Here is a 17,986-nt window from a genome sequence, read left to right as displayed (position 1 = left end):
ATGAGATCTGGACTTCATTTGCTTGATTTTTGCTTTTCTGTGCTGTATTGTCCTTGTTTTTATTTTGCCTCTCATCGGAATATCAAGTTAGTCTCCTACTTTGGAGCAGCAAGCGCCTGGCTTACGTCTTCCGGTTTCGTTAAACTCCCTCTCCTTCTTTCTTCGATGTTCTCGATCTCGCGATTTATTTGGCGCACAAATATACTCCGTTCCGTAGGTAGCAGTCAATGCTGTTCCTGCTAGAGAGACTTCTTGCAGTGGCTTCGTTCGCACTGGGATATAGTTCGATGCTTCTTGACCGAAATTGTGCGCCAGTGTTTTTTATATAGGCTGACTGTTGAATGAAACCAGATTTAATCCTTAGAAACCACACACTTTGGTATGTGGCTGCTGAAACGTTGTTCTAGATCATTTTTAAAAATTTTGTTGTTCTTTTCAACTCTTTGCGAAGAGCCTCGTGCGCATGCTCACGCGAGCGAAAGCTGCTGGTGCGCTGCGAAGCATAGACGTAACACGCGGAGTGATAACTTTTCTTGGCCGAACTACTTGCGTGGCTTCCGCAGCGTTGAATGCTGTGTATGGAACGGAGTATAGTCCCTGCTATGATGAGGAACACTTTCAACAGCTTTATGAATGGAGCGATAGGGTATAGGGAACCATTTTTGTAAAGACTATTGGCCTCTACACCTTTTCTCTATTTAATTTCGTGAAGCACTGAATCACGTATGCAGTGCGGATTAGAGGAGTGCCATAATCGTCTCTGTTGCTTTATTCTTGTTTTTTTTCCTACTTATATAATATCTACCAATGTGAGTTGGATATTAATAATGCAGTGATAGTGCGCTTTACATTGACGTATTTTCACAAACTCGCTTTCTGGGAGAAAAAAAGTAAACGGCCATATCGAAAGATCCTTGCAGATCGAAATTCATTCGGTGTGACCACAGCGTTTTCTTCCTCCTCTCACATTTTCACGTGATAGAACTTAAAATAAGACGAATGTGTCGCAAGAAGATGGCGACTTGATGTGGTCAACAGCGGTTGAACAAGAAAACCTTCAGGGTCGAGCCAATGTTTTGACGCGGGCATTTGTCTTTGTCAGGAATATAGTCTTGTCCAGCCCTGACAAAGTCAAGTTCTTTTGTCGAAATGCACGCTCAAGGCTGATGCTGTCCTCGTCCGCCCACTGCTTGATCAGTGCTTTATCAAGTACTGCAGGATTCTTTTTATTGGGATATCTGTTTTAGTGAAGAACACGTGCTTATATTTCCTTTCTAACGTAGCAACATAGATGGCTAAAGAAGCTTGTGGATGGATAGGCTTTACTGTCACACTTAATCTCACCTCCTTTACTTGTCGAGCCTACTGCCAAGTTCCCGATCAGAAGCAATGTTCAACTGCGATTCGTGATGCTGTATTTATGTTGAGTCGTGCATTAGTAAAATTGTGTCTGGAAGTGAGGGATAGAAAATAAAGCTCCTGAATTTGCCAGATTTCGGGAAAATAAGCGAACTGTCGCAATGAAAGCTATTACCCGACAGGCACCGTGTTCTCTTTCGAGATGCTGTCACAAATGCTTATTCAGACATTGAGTGAGTTTCACGTGTGACAAAGGTGAGTCACACTGAGTACCGAAGCTGGTTTTCGGGCACTCAATAAGTAGCAGCCGATTTAGGTGCTCTTCTATAAGAGTGAGCACTCCCGCCCGGCAAGCAGCCTAGTACTAACATACTTCAGCCAGGCGAGTTATCCTTCCTTTATCTATGGATCTTTGTTCGTACCATTGCTTCCTGGTTTGTTTCTTTACAGTTAGCGTTTCCTCATATCTTTTTTTACTTCATTTTTCACACTGGAGTAACACGCCAGGCATTTGCCTGAGCTAAGCTGTTCAACTCTCATAGGAGCCTTCCACTCTCTTTGCCTTCGCAGTGTCTACTCTAACCGGATCAGCGCTCGTCTTACGCGCTTGTCAAATGGGTCTGTTTTTAGCTCCTTTTTTTTGTCTCTGTGCATTCCAGAGTAGAACTTTTCGCCCACCACCCAGCAAGTTTCCTCCGTGTCATGTGATTCTGCTTGTTCAGTGGTTTACTGCTGAGCGATAGGCCCGAAGGCGATCTATCAAGAACTAGAGTGCAATCGGTAAACGTCCCTTCTCGAGGTCTGTCCACGGATGCGGCTTGAAAAGGAATGTCACCGAGCCGATTGAATTACGTTCCGTCCGACTGCTGTCCTGCAATTGTATCGCTGTCTTGACCGGACGAGGGGACGCGGCATCGCGAAGCAGCACCGCAAGCTACGCGAAGCGGCCGTGATCGGAAAGTGAAGCTGAAGCAATTTGCCGTTTATCGCTGCCTTTGGTGTCGATGGCGCCAATTTTTTTTCCCTCCTCTCATCTCTCTTGCCGAACTCGTTTCGTTTGATTAAATTTAACAGTCCCGCTGTCGTTGAGGCTCGTTTCCGAATGCCCGAGATTCCAAAATTTACTTGTTTCTCTTTCTTCTTTCATCTTTTATCTTCTCTCGAATTAGGAGTGTTTAGTAATTATTTTGCGTCTGTGAAATATAACGAGCGCAAGATATAACGGTGCACAAATATTATAAATGAGAGGGAACGCGAACACTCAACAAATACTGACATTTACTTGACACTGGGCTAAATTCGGCAAACGCTGTGTACACAGCGATACTCTCACTGCGAATTCTTGCCAGAAAGTTATTTTTTGTGATGTCAATATAAGTTGGTACTTACGTAGATTTATTTCACTCCGTTCAAGGACGAAAAAGTTGCAGTCTGTCGCGGTTTATTTTGCACCGGTAGCGTTTCGTCCGAAGTAGATTGCAACCTACTAGCTACCTAAAGGCATTAAGGTAAAGTTTACGGCCAAGTGAATTCCTTGCCTCCCAAGGCTTTTGCCTCTTTGCCAGAGAAAGGCTACGAACCCTCGACATCTGATGGGAATCGATTTAGCGACCTTTGGTCTGAATTAACGAGAAGTTAGTTAAGGCAAGGTTAATAAGATACAGTTAATTAAGGCACTCGAACCCTCAACCTTTGCTGTCAGTTAAGGCAAAGTTAATACAGGCGCACTTAATTCAGTTATATTTAGTTAAGACAGTCGAACCCACAAGTTTTGGTGGCTCCGAACACCAGACATTTGGTGTTAATTAAGGCAAAGTTAATTATCGCACAGTTAACTAAGATATGATTATTTAAGCCAGTAGGACCCACGGTCTTTGGTGGGAGTCGAACCCAGGAGCTTTGGTGTTAAGGCACAGTGCAGTTATCAAGGTACAGTTAATAAGGAACTCCAACCCGTGATCTTTGGTAGAGTCGTAACAACGACCACTGGTGTTAAGCAAGGCGAAGTTAATCAACACACAATTCACTAAGATATAGTTAAGGCACTCGGACCCACGGCCTTGGACTTCTGGTGGGAGTCGAACCTACGACCTTCGGTGCTAATTAGGGTGAAGTTAATTGAAGTACAGTTAATTCTTGTAGAGTTAATTACGACACTCGAACCCACTACCTTTGTTGGGAGTCATACCCACGACCTTTGGTGTGAATTAAGGCGATTTTAAGACGACTGAAAGAGCATAGGCTTCGTGTGGTAGTTAGTCTCAGTGCTTTCGCATCCATCCACCTAGGGATGACTAGGTCGCCCTTTAATATATATATTTCTTTACATTGGTGTTGTGAAGTGGCGACCCGTTTTGAGGCTGTTACATCCTCTAAGGAGATCCGACGCCCATGTTCCTTACAATGCAAATAAAGCTCCGTGAAATCTTAGCAATTTGCTCCAGGGTCTAAACAACTTTGGTCAACAAAAAGTATACACGTGCTGATCCATTCTTCTGTTAATATAGCTTCACGCAAGATGTAGTGTTCTTAGCATATACAGCTAGCACTGCAATATGATTTCGGTTGGCTTCCATGTACTTTATTGTATGAATGTTTTGAAATGAGCGTAGAAATGAATTTCCACAACCGTGCGTCCCCGCTGACGTTAACGAAGCTTTCCGACGAAGAAAAAAAAGACAAAGAAATATGCCGCAAGAACCCGGTAGATCTTAAGAGATGCGGGGTTCCGTCATTATACTCATTACGAACGAACAGCGAAAGTATTAAGATCGTATCTAGCACCACGTTTTCTTTTCTTTCTTTCTTTTTGCGGAATAGCTTGGCGAACTTTAGCTGGACCATGCTGTATAATGTTTGTAGTCGTTAGCATAGCACAAAAACTTATAATTACAGAAATCACATGACGAAGCTAGCAACCACATTATGCACAAACCTACTAAAATATAGGAAAATATACAGTTAGGGAAAAGCTGGCTTCGGACGTTTGCAGCACTAACGTTCAGAGTCAGGGCCTCGTGGTCGTTGTTTGTTTGTCGGAAAGCATGCTGCATGCCAGGTTCCGTGGGTGCGAGCTGGATACCAATTTTCTTTATGTGCTAAAGTGCCTGCTTATTCATCGAGGAAGTAATATTTGTCTTTACACGGCATTATAAGAAGCAGCACTTCCACCCTTCTGCCCTGATCTTCCAGCTAACCTGACCTAACTCCGTATATCAGTGACGTGTCTTGCGCCCGAAACACTCGTCGCCATAGGCAGAAAGACAGGGAGACCCCAAGTTGATTGTCTGGTCGGATGCTGAAGGGAACGTTTCTCCAACAGAAACATACGACGATAGTTGCCACGGCCTTCGAGGCTTAATGGGATCAAGATCCGAGGTCTTCCAAAAAGAGACAACGAGAGACAAGCCGCACAGCAATCACTGCCCGGTCCCACGCTAAGTAGTTTTCCAAAGCAACTAGGGACAAATCGGGAGCGCGAGGGAGGTGGTTAGTGGGGAGAGAATGGTTGGGGCGCAGGAGGTATGTTGTGTTGGGGCCAGCGCGTGAATGACGAGGTCCAGGGAAACTATTCTTAGCAGCGAGGCGTACGCTTTACCCGCGAGCCCCTAACCAACGCGGTCGCTGCAATGACAGCTTAATTACATCGCTGCGTCCGCAAGAAACAAAGCCAGGGAATTGGATGAGCACGTGTTGGTGTCGGGAAGGGGGAGGAATGGAGGGAGGAGGGGTTCGCAGCAGTGTGAGCCTCGTTTCTGGGAAAACATTCAGGGGAACAAACATTCGTCCTTGTGACCGAGGGCTGGGCGTGCAAAAATAGTTACTGCAGAGAAGAGGAACAAGCTGAAGACAGCAAAGGAGAAATCTGATGGCTCGAAGCAGCTGGACAGACGAGGCCCAGACGAGGCATTTGTACTGGGCAGCTTAAGAGGATTAATCGAAACGCATTGCCGGATTCCCGCGGGCAGCGTCTGAGGCACAGCAGACAGAAAAAGCGCAGCGTCTTGCGATAAACGTGTTGCAAGCAAGATTGCTGTTTGTTATTTGAGAGTACTGCGTAAAGCGCCTACAGAAGAATCGTTGATTATTCGATGCAGTTGCACAGTGCGTGGAAATCGAATAAACAAGTGATTTTCATTCGCTAAGGCCAGTTTTTCTCAATTTTCCAAGCTTTTCCGCTGAAGTTGAGAGGGAGCGAATGTGGAAGTCTTTTCTGGAGTAAGATTTGACAGCGGAGCTGTTAGCGTCTGGTTGGTGGGGATTTATCGCCGCCCATTCTCACGTAAACAGAAAGTACTTGCAGCGATAAAAAAAGAACCTTCAGCGATAGAAGCGAAAAGTGCATACATTCTTTGGTATCACGCATATAGCATACAGTTTAGCATTCGTTTAAATATTGAATAAGCACGAGACAAGCATGCGAACCGCATCGTTGATGATAAGGCGCTGCTGACAACAGTATGAAGCACGTAGCGCTCCCCTCATACGTTTCCTGGGAAAGCTTACTGTTGCGCAAGCTGCCAGTGGTGACGGCAGCTGGCGGTGAGGGAAGTGCCGTCCCTTTCATTTATAAAAGAACCAGTCTAGCAACTGATTTCATTGTTGTAGCAGCACCGCTGTGGGTAGGCAATGCATAGTTAGCGCTTCCGTGTATCAGCGTGAATACGAGGAGTGGCAAAGGGAAAAGAAATGGCAATACGACCAGTGGTGCCGCGCTGCCAAAATTACCAATACTAACGTTACGACCATTACTACCATTGCAATAAAGCATTGCATACCCCGCTCAGCAGTTGTAGCGGTGTTTTTGAAGAGCTTCATTCGACATGCACTTTCGCAAGGCCGGGATGGAGAGTCAATTTTTTTGTGCGTATCAGTAACACAATGTATGCGCACATTTTATATGTGCCTACGCACTGTTTACCTCAATCGTACATAAATAAAAGTATGTGCCAAAGAATAGACTGTAAAAATTGCTGCTCGTTATGTAAAAACAATGACCTCTTGTCTGCGTTTGCCCTGCGTGCTTGTTGTAGGACACACCTGGCAGCATATGTGATGTATCCAGGTAAACAAGCCTGCTGACTTGTCTGCTGCGAGGTTAGGGTTGGTTAGGCTTGATCGCGCTACGCCCATTTGTCGTGGTTGTTTCGCCAAACAAAAATGACTTTGGGGGCGCCTTGTGTGAGCATCTATATAGAGCACTCCTGGTCGTTATCGCAACCAGACAGGCAGCATCGTGGAAACGAAAAACAGTGAATTACGTCGAAAGGAAAAAAAAACAGCCTGCCCATAAAGCCTCGACGCCACCGCTTTCTTTGGAAGTGCGCTATATGACGTCAGCGTGCCGATATCACGTGAGCAGTCCTTCGCCATAACTACAACCACTGAATTGCGCGTGCTCGTAAACATAGCATCGTCGTGTTGTGGGGGTTGTGAATTTGTGGGATCCGGTCGGCAAGTCACATGCAGGAAGCGTTCTCGACGCTTTCTTTTAGGCGTTCGATGAGCCACCGCCACAGACCCCAAGAACAAATTCTGGGAGAAACCATCTGGCGATGGCTTTCGACGGTAATGTAATTAACATTAAAGCAATGTAGCTACACACCGTACCGCTCATGTCAAGGTTATTTACAAACTGTAGCGGCCATTCTGAGACTTTTTGTTGCTACAAGGCAATGCCTCCGGTATCGCCCATTTTGCTATGACACTCACCTTTGAAGATTGGCCCTGAGCATGAGGGCATGACGACGATGTAATGACGAAAAAGGGAATGACGTTGATGGAACCATGAAAGTGGTATGACGACAAATACACGATGATTGTGAAATAATGACGTTAGTGTGGCGACGGCAACATGACAACGGCTTGAGTACAATGCGATGACGTAGGCTGTGACGACAACCGGGTGGCGAAAGTGGGAAGACCATGATGGAGAGATAATGAAGGCATGGCAACTATACAGCAGCGAACGCAGGATCACGACTGTTTGATAAAGACGCAATGAAGACGATGTCATGACACCGGCAGCATAATCACGATTAGATGACTACAGCATTCAAATCAAATGACGAAGAAGGAGTGAGCTGAATGGAATGACAGAGGCAGTATGACTACAGCATGACGACAACGGGTTGACGTTTCTGAAGTGGTTGCGATGGTAAAACCACAGAGTGGAGACGACAGCATGACAAAAATAGTATGGCTACGACTACATGACTAAAATACGTCGCTGTTGGGCCTTTCAGGAGAAACAGCGACTTTTCTTGCAACACGGCAGCTATGGTCGAACCGTATCCTAGTTCCCTCCAGCCGCCTAGATGTAAAGCTAGAAACAGCATCACGTATGCGCGCAGCCCGACGATCAAAGTTCAAACTTCTCGACCAGTTTCTTTACCCGTGGATCGGTGCGACGTCCACAGTTTCCGCGGTTGATCACTCGCCAGTGGGACGACGCTCATAGCACATTTACACTCGGCTGCATCACGGCGGCGTCTGTCGCCCGTCCAAAATACAGAAACAGCTGTACTATCCGCGCCACCACGTTAGCGAGCGTCCAGACGCAGAAGCTGCGAAAGCTGCTCCCATGCGCGGGTAAAGGAACAGAGCGAGAGGTGTGTACTCGCTATGAGTGCCGGGATTCGACCCACGCGTGATTCAGTTCCTCCCTTCTTCCTTACGCTACTAGAGGGCACTGGGGTGCGGCTCGATGTTCCAGTCACTTTAGTCTGTACCTGCACCTATGTCCGTACGCAGGCTACCTCTTCCAGACGTCCCAGCCGTGCCAGAACGTCCAGGTAACGCGAGCGAGGGAAACAAAATGCGAACAACGCGACGAACATTCGCCGTGACACTCCCGATCACGTATTACGAGACAACAGCGCTTCCGCATGTTCGCGCATGTTTGTGATCGATGTTAGAAGCGCGCGCACTTGTGTGCATGATCTCGGCAAAGCCCGGTAACATTCAGATGAGCGATGAAGCTTGGGTACTTGTCGTTTGGAACGGCCTCTCATTTCCTTCGCTTCCCGAGCGGCCGGTACGGTAGCTGCACAGTTTCCTGCAAATATTACTAGACAGAACTCCGACGCTGCGATCATTAAGCTACCATATATATGACGCCTAGGACTCTTCACTCAATCACACAATTTTCACTCAATCTTGGTTCTTGGCGCTTGAAACATTTTTGCAACGCCTATTTATTACTCTGTCTTTCTACATTCCCTAACACCTTCTGAACAAAGTAAGACAAACAATCGGCGCTAGAGCGTATTCATTAAAAATTGCTGCTCTTATAAATTGTTATTTCGCTGAAAACGATCAATTTTCAACGTCACAAAGCAGTTTGAAGCATCATGGACGAAGTTTAAGGAAGTACGTGTACTACCCATTATGGGCTCGTGCCAGCTGAACCACCACGCCTGAAGCGCCCGTCGACACTGCAGGCAAAGTTCCTTCTGCTCTTTTTTTAAAATCTTTACATTCTTAGCGGTGCGAGGGCGATGAATGAAAATATCGTAGCGCCCTCCGGTTGGTGCAACTTGGCAACAGGCGCGGTGTGAGGCGTCAACGCCTGATGAAAGCGATTTTCGCTCGAACGACCGCCGTGTTCTACGCCTGCGCCTCGATTCCCATGCGCCTTTTGTTACTTTTGCTTTTCGGTAGCAACAATTACCGTAGATCGATTGGGGACACAGCTTTCCACCTACCGCCTGCTTGTTTCGTTCTTTCTTGGAAGATTCGCCGTCATTAAAAGTCGCCGCCTCCGTCGTTAGTGGTTAAACTTTGCTGCACCATGCCCCAGTCATTCGCGGCGGGAGTTCCTCGTTATCGCATGTTCGACGTGATACGGCTGTGAACAGCGTTGAAAGCGCAGATGAGGTGCTGATGGCTATATGGTGACATAGGGGGGCTTTTCTCTATTTGACATTTTCTGATAAGACGTTATTTTGAATGCCTATGATGATGGTGGGAGTGTTATGAAATCTACACTGCTTAGTTGACCGTTTTTTTTTATTGCAGGGCCCATGACGAAAGATATATAATGCAATCTCTTTAATATATTCAGGACCAGACCGCTGCTCACTTTATTGTCAGTGAATATGACAGTAGAAATTCCAGTGTCACTCTTACAAAACCATTGCTGATTTGATCAAAATCACTGTTTGCCCTCTATTTCTTCGAATACCGCTCAAACACAGCCCCCCTTTGCTCGTTTCACGAAACATGTTCCAGCCAAAATGCGGCCACCCTCCCCCTTTGGAGATATGCTCCCACATCGCATCGTTTACATAATCAGGTGGAGCTTCACACTCACATTTTAGTCGCACTATCGCCTTCAATTCATCTGCCTGCAATTCATTCGCGCGCAATTGAACAGCGAAACCGTCTTTCTGATGACATTGTTTGCAGTCGGGTCTATGAGAAGTTTATGGACGAATTAATATCTATTTATGAATAATCGACAACCTTTCTCGTTTGTTTTTATTTTCGTTCGTTCTTATTTCATTATGTATTGTATACCTTGATGCCCCGTTTCTGCCGTTATTCGTTTGTTAATTTTTTCTTTGTGTTGCGTTAAGTACTGCAGGTAGTGCTTTACTTCCTTCTGTAGCTACCTTGCATCCCTCCGCGCTTAATACTCCAATCATGGAGCCTGTGAGGTAAATAAATAAATAAATAAATAAATAAATAAATAAATAAATAAACGCTTCATCCAGTGGAACAAGCTTAAAATATATGCCTTATAACAAAAAGACAAAAAGAAACGCTAGGAATTTTTACAAAGAATAATAGAATGACGGCTTAGGGCGAACTGTACAGCCATTGGTGGAAATAAATTTTCATTGATTGCAGTCGGAGGCAAGTGTGGGCCGCATTTAAGCACAGTCTTTGTTTTCGCCTCTGCAAAAATGTCCTTGTGTACATTATTTTTAGAAGTGCTCTAACAGTAAAAGCTCCCAAATCGAATCGAATATTCGAAAAGCTTAAGTCGAATAAGGAATATGATCTCCTTTATAACCTACGTTGGGTAAAGAAAGGGCTTGTTTACATCTTTCAGCGCATAAAATATCGCTTAATGTTGTATATAGACATATAGCCTTCAAACGTCATCACGTCATCTTAACCTCAACCGTCATCAAACGTCATCAAACGTCACTTGAATGACTGCAACAGTCCAGACTCGGTTCCGGTTGCGTGACGTGTTCCGCAGCTTATCACGTGACCTTGATCTGCTGCATCACCTGCTCATCAGTTCCTTAGCAGAGCATCTCACCAGAGGATGCAGCTGCGATAGTACCAATTGGTGTAGCAATTGCCTGCATGCTCTTGCGTTTAAGGGCGGTAGTTCGGCATTAGTGCTACGGCGACCATATCTTAGTGTATCAGCCTTAATAGCTCAACTTTTAAGCTCTTAACACACTTCACATGTCATCATCATATATTTATTACATCAATAACATAGTGGTATATGATACCTATAGGGAATATTTTAGGCCACTGTACAGCCATTTCACGAATACCGTTTGTTATTGACTGCACGATGGACTTGGTCGTGCGTAAGGAACGCATCACACAACACGTTCCTTGCGCATTCTATGCCACGTCGGCAAAGTGTAAGCATGGTGCTCTTACCGGCCATCGCCGTATCGTACTGCCGTTATGTCGTCGTTCTTGACGTTGTCGTCGGATCAGCTGTGGCTTTTTAGGATGGCACCTAGGACAATTAGTGTTGCACGGTCCTCTGAATTTTCTTTCTAGAGAACAGCGTGAGCACAGACACCTTATACGTCATCACGGAGTCAAAGAGAAAGTTTTCCTGTTCTGTTGTAGGAGAGAGAATGCCCAGGCAGAAATAAATCAACAAACAAAGAATACCTTAAGTGTATAGGCTATAGACTTGGTTTGGATCCATTATTGAAACTTCGAGCAACAGCGCCTGTTCGATCCACTTGCTTTTTTTTCTTCTTTACATCTTTGCGGCGCGACGTTGGCTACTTTAGCAACGAGTTCGTTTCCTTACCACTATAGCTCATCGATTCCGCTCGCAAACCAGAAATAGAAGAAAGACGTGAAACGCATTTGTCAGAGAGTCTCCTGATGTGCATTGCCTCAGTGTGCGTTTATCACGCAAGGTAATCTGACCTGCAATAAACACGGTATTGATTCGTGATTGCTCTTTCCGATTTGTCGACGGAAATACATCGCAGATCTTTGTAGGGTTATATTCTGCGTTAATTTCTGCTGGTAGACTTATCGATTTGATGAACGGCTACTAGTTTCTGTGTCACACTGCTATAATGGATTTCGATGGAGCAAAAAAGAAAAAAAAATGAATAAAATATGATCACTTCTATAGGCAGTTCTTGCGTTCTTGCGTTCGTTTTATGGGGTTTGTCTTTTTTCACGTTTTACATTTTTTACGACTGAGTACTCTACGTCTACACAAAGTCATGTAGCGATTCGAAGAAAGTTTGCGGCAATGGTGTGCGAAATAGATACATACAAACCGACAAACAGGCAGACTTACATACACGTACACGCTAATATAAATAAAAATAAATTGACGGCGAAATAGATACACAGACAGACGTACATCCATACGTTAAGATAAATAGAAAGCAATTGACGGAAAGATAGACAGACATACAGACAAACAGACAGGCAGGCAGGCAGGTAAGACGAGGCAAGGCAAGGCAAGATAAGGCAAGGCAAGATGTCACGTTGCATCAAACGCGGCAGCTTCGCATAGGCACGAAGTATATGTCATCCTTGCTGGCATGAGTTCTTCAGCACGCACCTTATGAGGTAGTCGAATAACGCGTGTCAGCAGCCCGGTGCAACCAGAAGTTGCTATTGGAAGTCTATCTAGTTTAAGGTTTCATGGAAAGAAACCTTCATTTTTTCTTCATTGACGTAACTCTTGTTCCAAGTGTCATAATTCTGCGTGTGTCTGCCGTATTTCTTGGCACATACGACAACTGGCGCATATGGCAAGCTGCATGCAGGTCGTCACCTGTACACTAGCGTCTCATCTCAACATCAGGCAAAATATTGCTCACCTCTTCGGATGCTGAGAACAGTGCTGGTGCTCAAAACAAACCTAAACTTCAACTACAAGAATACACGATCGTCTATAGTGGACCACATAAAGTTCTCTCTCTCACTCACTCACTCACTCACTCACTCACTCACTCACTCACTCACTCACTCACTCACTCACTCACTCACTCACTCACTCACTCACTCACTCACTCACTCACTCACTCACTCACTCACTCACTCACTCACTCACAGGAAGTTTGAGTTGAAAATAGAAAAAGAGAGGTAATTCTAATTTAATGCGCTCCTTTCATATATTACTGTCAAGATTATTGTATTTACTACCACCATCAATTTGCCCGCTTAGGTGAAGTGTCTACTTTTCCTTCACAACTTTTTCTTTCCTGAATTTACCTCTAGGTGTACATAGAGTTAAAGCTACTACAACGCCCGCAGGGTAAAAAGGTTTTGCTAGTGTAGACTATGGTGTCAAATGCATCTCTTTATTACCATTACACCTGCTGTATCAGCTATGGCGCACATTGTTCAAAATACGTTCAGTGTACCAATCGCATAAAACTTGTTCTGGATCAGTAAATATTATTGTTCGAAAGCTACTATTCAAGCCTATTGTCGTCATTATAGTTTCCTAAATCCACGATTTTATTATCTCGTTCGTATCTGTTCTTATAGGGCATAGTGTGATTGAGCCCGTTCAATGTTCAAGAACGAAAACCTGTAAAGCAATATTAATAAAAAAATTGGAAGTAGGAAGCCAGCATAGGATAATAGTAGGTGCATAGGATAAACAGTTTAGAGCTTTTGTCTATTGAATTATCTAGGTACATATCTCGCATCAATGCTATAAAATTTGCATTAGATCTGTCGTCAGAACGGATTGCTACTTATCAACTTTCTCATCGCAGTGACTAAGCCTTGCCCTTTTATTGAAGCACACATCGATTGCAACAAATTCTTTTTTTTTCTGTTATCTCTCCAGGTTTAACCTCGAAGATACCAACGCCAACAGCGAAGTTCACAGTGACGGGACTTGAAATTGTGGCAGACATGGCCTCGTTTGTGTGTTCGCGTTCATCCGTGGCTGTGTCATGGTGCCGATACAAGTGCCACCCTGTGTGTTCATAGGAGAGTGAGTGTACAGTGGATTGGGCTGCACTGAAGCTACTAAGCACCATGTCAGCCAGGGCTACAAACCAGGTTTGAAAATCATCTCTGATTCGGTAAGTGACATACAGGAAAATAATAGCATGACTTTTTTTTCAATCCTTGTGCCTGTAACTTGGCACGGTACAATTCCACTGCACTTGGCGTTTTTGCGTCTCAAACAAAAGAGGAAAACTGCAGCTGCGTTTCGTTTTGAATTATTATTGATTAATTAATTCATTATGTATTTATTTATTTATTTCAAACCAACAGCGCCCCATCGGCATTAAAGTGGCGGGGGGGGGGGGGCAGGGTCTTACATATACACGAAATTAATATATACACTATAAAAAATAAAAATAAATACACTCGGAAATCAAACAGAGAACACCGAATATATATATATATATATATATATATATATATATATATATATATATATATATATATATATATAGCACATTGACATAGCGATGCAAGAACAATATCAATTGGCTGAACCAACTATGCGACAGCTTACAAGCATGAGTGCTCGGTAAATTGAAAAACGATTCACGCTAGAAAAATATTATTGCAGCAAAATACACACACACAAAGATATAGTGAATGCCATTATTAACCAGGAATATTTCTACAAACAAAAACAAGAGTTAGATTAGCTCTGCGAATATAGCGTCGTTGCTCAAGCTTATATTAAAACTTTTTCCGCTCCCTTCTTTTCCTTTGACCATTCGAATGTTTCTACCGCCTGCAATGATGAGTGTAATTTATACAGGCAGGAGATGGTAATTGTAGCGACAGATATTCGATTCCACTGGCGTAACGTCTTGTGGAAAAAACATGTTACTCTTAGCAGCAGTGTTACTTCGGTGCTCCCTTTTTTTTTTTGCTGTGATATAGCCGTACAGATATGTAATGAGAGGGTGGAACGTACGATTTCCGACGTATTCCGTTTTGCGAATTAGATGTGCGGGAAGCAGTTTGATTCGAAATATTTTTTGCAGCTCTCTAGTGGTTGTCAACCCAGTGCAGCTTCTGAACCCGGCTCACTGAACTGCCTATCACCGAGCGCTTTGCCCAATACATATCGAGCTGCCATAGCTTGTTTCTCTAGTTTATCCTTATCGATTGGGTCAGAAGCACCCCATACTGCGCATGCGCATTCCAACACTGACTGAAAGTTAGATCTGCAGGATAGGTCTCCAGGGTGTTGCGGAAATGAGCGCGTATTTCTTCGCAGAAAACTTAGAGACCTGGGGGGGATATTCAGTACGAGTCCACCTAGTGGACTGTCCATTTCAGCCGCTGCTGATTGGCTAGGGCCTCTCGTCTCCTCCTCTCTTGTACAGCTACATGCAATCAGCAACAGCCGAAATGGACAGTCCACTAGGTGAACTTCTACAGAATACTCACCCTGTAGACCTTGCCAAGTGTGTAATCCACATGTATGTGCCAAGATTAGCAAGCAGTTGGAATGTACGCACGCATACTTATATCCTGAAGAAACATTGATAGACATGTAGGCCACAGTGTATTTGAAGTTTCTATGCAATTTTTTTTGCTTTCGAGAGCCTTAGGAAGACTGTTTCTCTTGAGTTCAAGGGCATGTCGTATCTTTCACACCCTACTCTGATCGTCTCTTAAAACTGAAGCTGACAGCAGTCGCCGAATGACCTTATGCCATTATACAGAGTACTATCGTCCGCAAACATTCTTATGCGGAATAGCACATATTGATTAATATCATTCATAAATATCAAGAACAATAATGGGTCTAACACGGAACCTCGTGGGACCACTGAAGTTACGTTACAAACACCACATTTTGCCCCATTACCTACTACGTAATGGCACCTTGCGCGCAAGTATTCAGCAATCCACATGAAAGCCTGCGAACTAATATTATATTTCTGTAATTTCATTAAGAAAGAAATGTAACTGTGCGACAACAATACCTTTGCCTAAACACTAAAAAAAATACAATCAACGTATGAACTATGACATGAGTCTTGGCTTTAACGTGCATGCCTGTGAGGATATGTGTCTGTATGTTCGTAGCATTTGGTGCAGATTTATTCTTTAACTGAAGTGTTGGCTCTTGATTAAACTGTGTTAATAATTTAGTCATGAGCGCTAAACTTTACTGTTAAATTTGCCTGAGGCTTAAATTTATCGCTACGAGTAGCCGGCAACATGTAGACACTTATACGCATTCTCATCGCCCATTTTTTTAACACTTTCTTTCTCTAAATACATTTTATTTTATTGACACTAAATTTTGCAAAGGAAATGTTTTCTAGCCTGGCCTTAATGTCATAGACAGCTCACTAATTGCTCCACACACTCACGTATTTCTGTTTTTGATGTTAGTTTAAATATTCTATGGGTTCTCCGTAAGGTCTCACTAAGATTTCCAAAGTACAAACGCAGAGGAAAAATATATTTGCGAAAAAAAAGGTAAGCTGGATTATGATATAGTTTCGTACTAGTTTTTGTTTCTACCCTCTTACGTATCAGTCTCGCACGTTTAAGGGGAAGAAAAAATGTGTACGGTAGGTTTGTATTCTGAGGTGACGTTTTGACTGATATTGGGTAGTGAAGGGGGCACTACGTGATTCAACAAAATAATGGCAGAGCAAAGATTTGCCAGAATATGGATTTATTGTGGCTTAGAATGGGAAGGCGCAGTGTCCAATATAGCGAAATAATTTATTTCTAGCTGACATGGTTTAAGATTGAAAAAAAATTATTCAGGATTACGATATTCCCTAATTCGAAATTTGAGCGCAGCTCTGTGCGCGTGTTTTCATTTCGCGACATCTTGGCTGGTGTGGACAATGTGTCTCGTCCGGCACGTTGCAAACGGAGCCAAACGAGGCGAGACTGCCTCGCTAATGTGGAGTTCGCGGGAGGTAGTGCGTGGGTGATGTGTGGGCACGATTCAGAGCAGCCACCGCAGACACATCTCCCAGACGACGCGCGCTACTTTGGCGCCATCTCCTCGCCGTCGTCGCCGCACCACGATTTTCTTCTCACGCTTTCGCCGTAGCCTCCTCCTCCGCTTTCCGCCTCGTTGTTCCACTGCACCCTCCTCCTCCACTTTCCGCCTCGCGTCTTTCATCCCCGCTGCTCTTCGCGTTCGCTCTTTCATCGTTCGCTCTGATCGTTCGCTGTGATCGTTCGCTCGGTTACGCCGACGCTCGCCGCAGGAGCGGGCGACTAATGGCGCGTTCACACAGAGGCATTCGGAGTCTGGAGCGGCGCCCAGTTTGGCGGAACCCAGTTTGGCGGCGGCGAGATCCGCCGGAATAGCCCCTTCCGCGCCGATCGCTCCCGGACCGATTTTTGCGGCAGCTGCCGGCGGATTCCCTCACCGCGAACCAATCTGAGCGCGTCTCAGCATTTCGAAAGATGGCGGCCAAGCTCGACGCGCTCGTCATATCGCAGTCTTCGAACGCGTCGCGACATAGGAAATGCTCACCGAATTGGTGCGTAACCACCCCGTCCTTTTCGACAAGTAAGGACTAAGTAATAATAAGTACCACGCAAAGCACAGGGTCTAGGCGACCTGACAAGGCGGCGTGATCAAGCTACGCGCCCTCTTGCAAAGTAGGACGAACCCACCAACGCCGGTGGCGTCGTCTCTTCGGCGAATGCTTCTGCTCGTCACGCATCGCCAGAAGGGTGCTTGCCAACAGGTCTCTTCTTGCTGCCTCTTCTTGCTCAGGGTTCATCATTGCCTTTCCAAGCAATGGTGGAAACGTGCAAAATTAACACACGAACTCGACGCGAGCGGAGACAACTGACTGCACAATTTCGAGCCGCGCGAACATCCGGGATATCCCGCGATTGTTTGGAGGTTAGCACTTTATGGGGCCTATGGCGTTGTATCTCATTCCGGCGGCGCGGTGCGCAAGCAGTGTGAGCCACGCGATTTTCGGCGGCAGGGAATTCCATTCACTGTAGACGCCGTATTCCTCAGTGTGAACGAGCCATAAGAGCTGCGCTCTAAGAAAAGATGTATTCGCTCATTGGTCACTACTCGCGGCGAAATAAATAGCGCATATCCAGTACAAAGTTCCGTAGCGGCATCGCCCCAGAAAATGTAAGACAACAAGAAGGAACGCTTTGGTAAGATTCTACGTCCGCGAGGAATTAGCGGTGCACTTCATGAAAGAAATGTTTTGGCATGCGGAGAAAAGTAAAATTACTTATTGATTACTGTTGATGTGTTGTCCTTTTGATATCTTTCCTTCTAGTTTAGATGTATTTTACTTCCCTGCAAAGGTTGCTGGAAATTCTGAGGAACAATAATAAAAAAACAGAAGACATAATCAGCAGCAACTTGTATTTTTATGTGTATAGTTGAGAGCGTCAAAAGCAAAGTTAAATAAAAAGTTGCAGCTTTAAGAGCATTGCTTCA

General features: G+C 44.7%; 1 long non-coding RNA gene across 1 annotated transcript in view; it reads left to right on the top strand.

Annotated features, from left to right (window-relative positions):
- The window catches only part of LOC142564359 (uncharacterized), a 198,308-nt gene that overhangs the window by 83,696 nt on the left and 96,626 nt on the right, over nt 1–17,986 (top strand). The window contains exon 2 of the long non-coding RNA XR_012824566.1: nt 13,400–13,640. This is a non-coding gene — a long non-coding RNA (uncharacterized LOC142564359). The remainder of the gene's footprint in view (nt 1–13,399; nt 13,641–17,986) is intronic.

This window comes from Dermacentor variabilis, chromosome 11 (genome assembly GCF_050947875.1).
Source record: "Dermacentor variabilis isolate Ectoservices chromosome 11, ASM5094787v1, whole genome shotgun sequence".
NCBI lineage: Eukaryota > Metazoa > Arthropoda > Arachnida > Ixodida > Ixodidae > Dermacentor > Dermacentor variabilis.
This window is presented reverse-complemented; position numbering and strand designations above follow the sequence as displayed.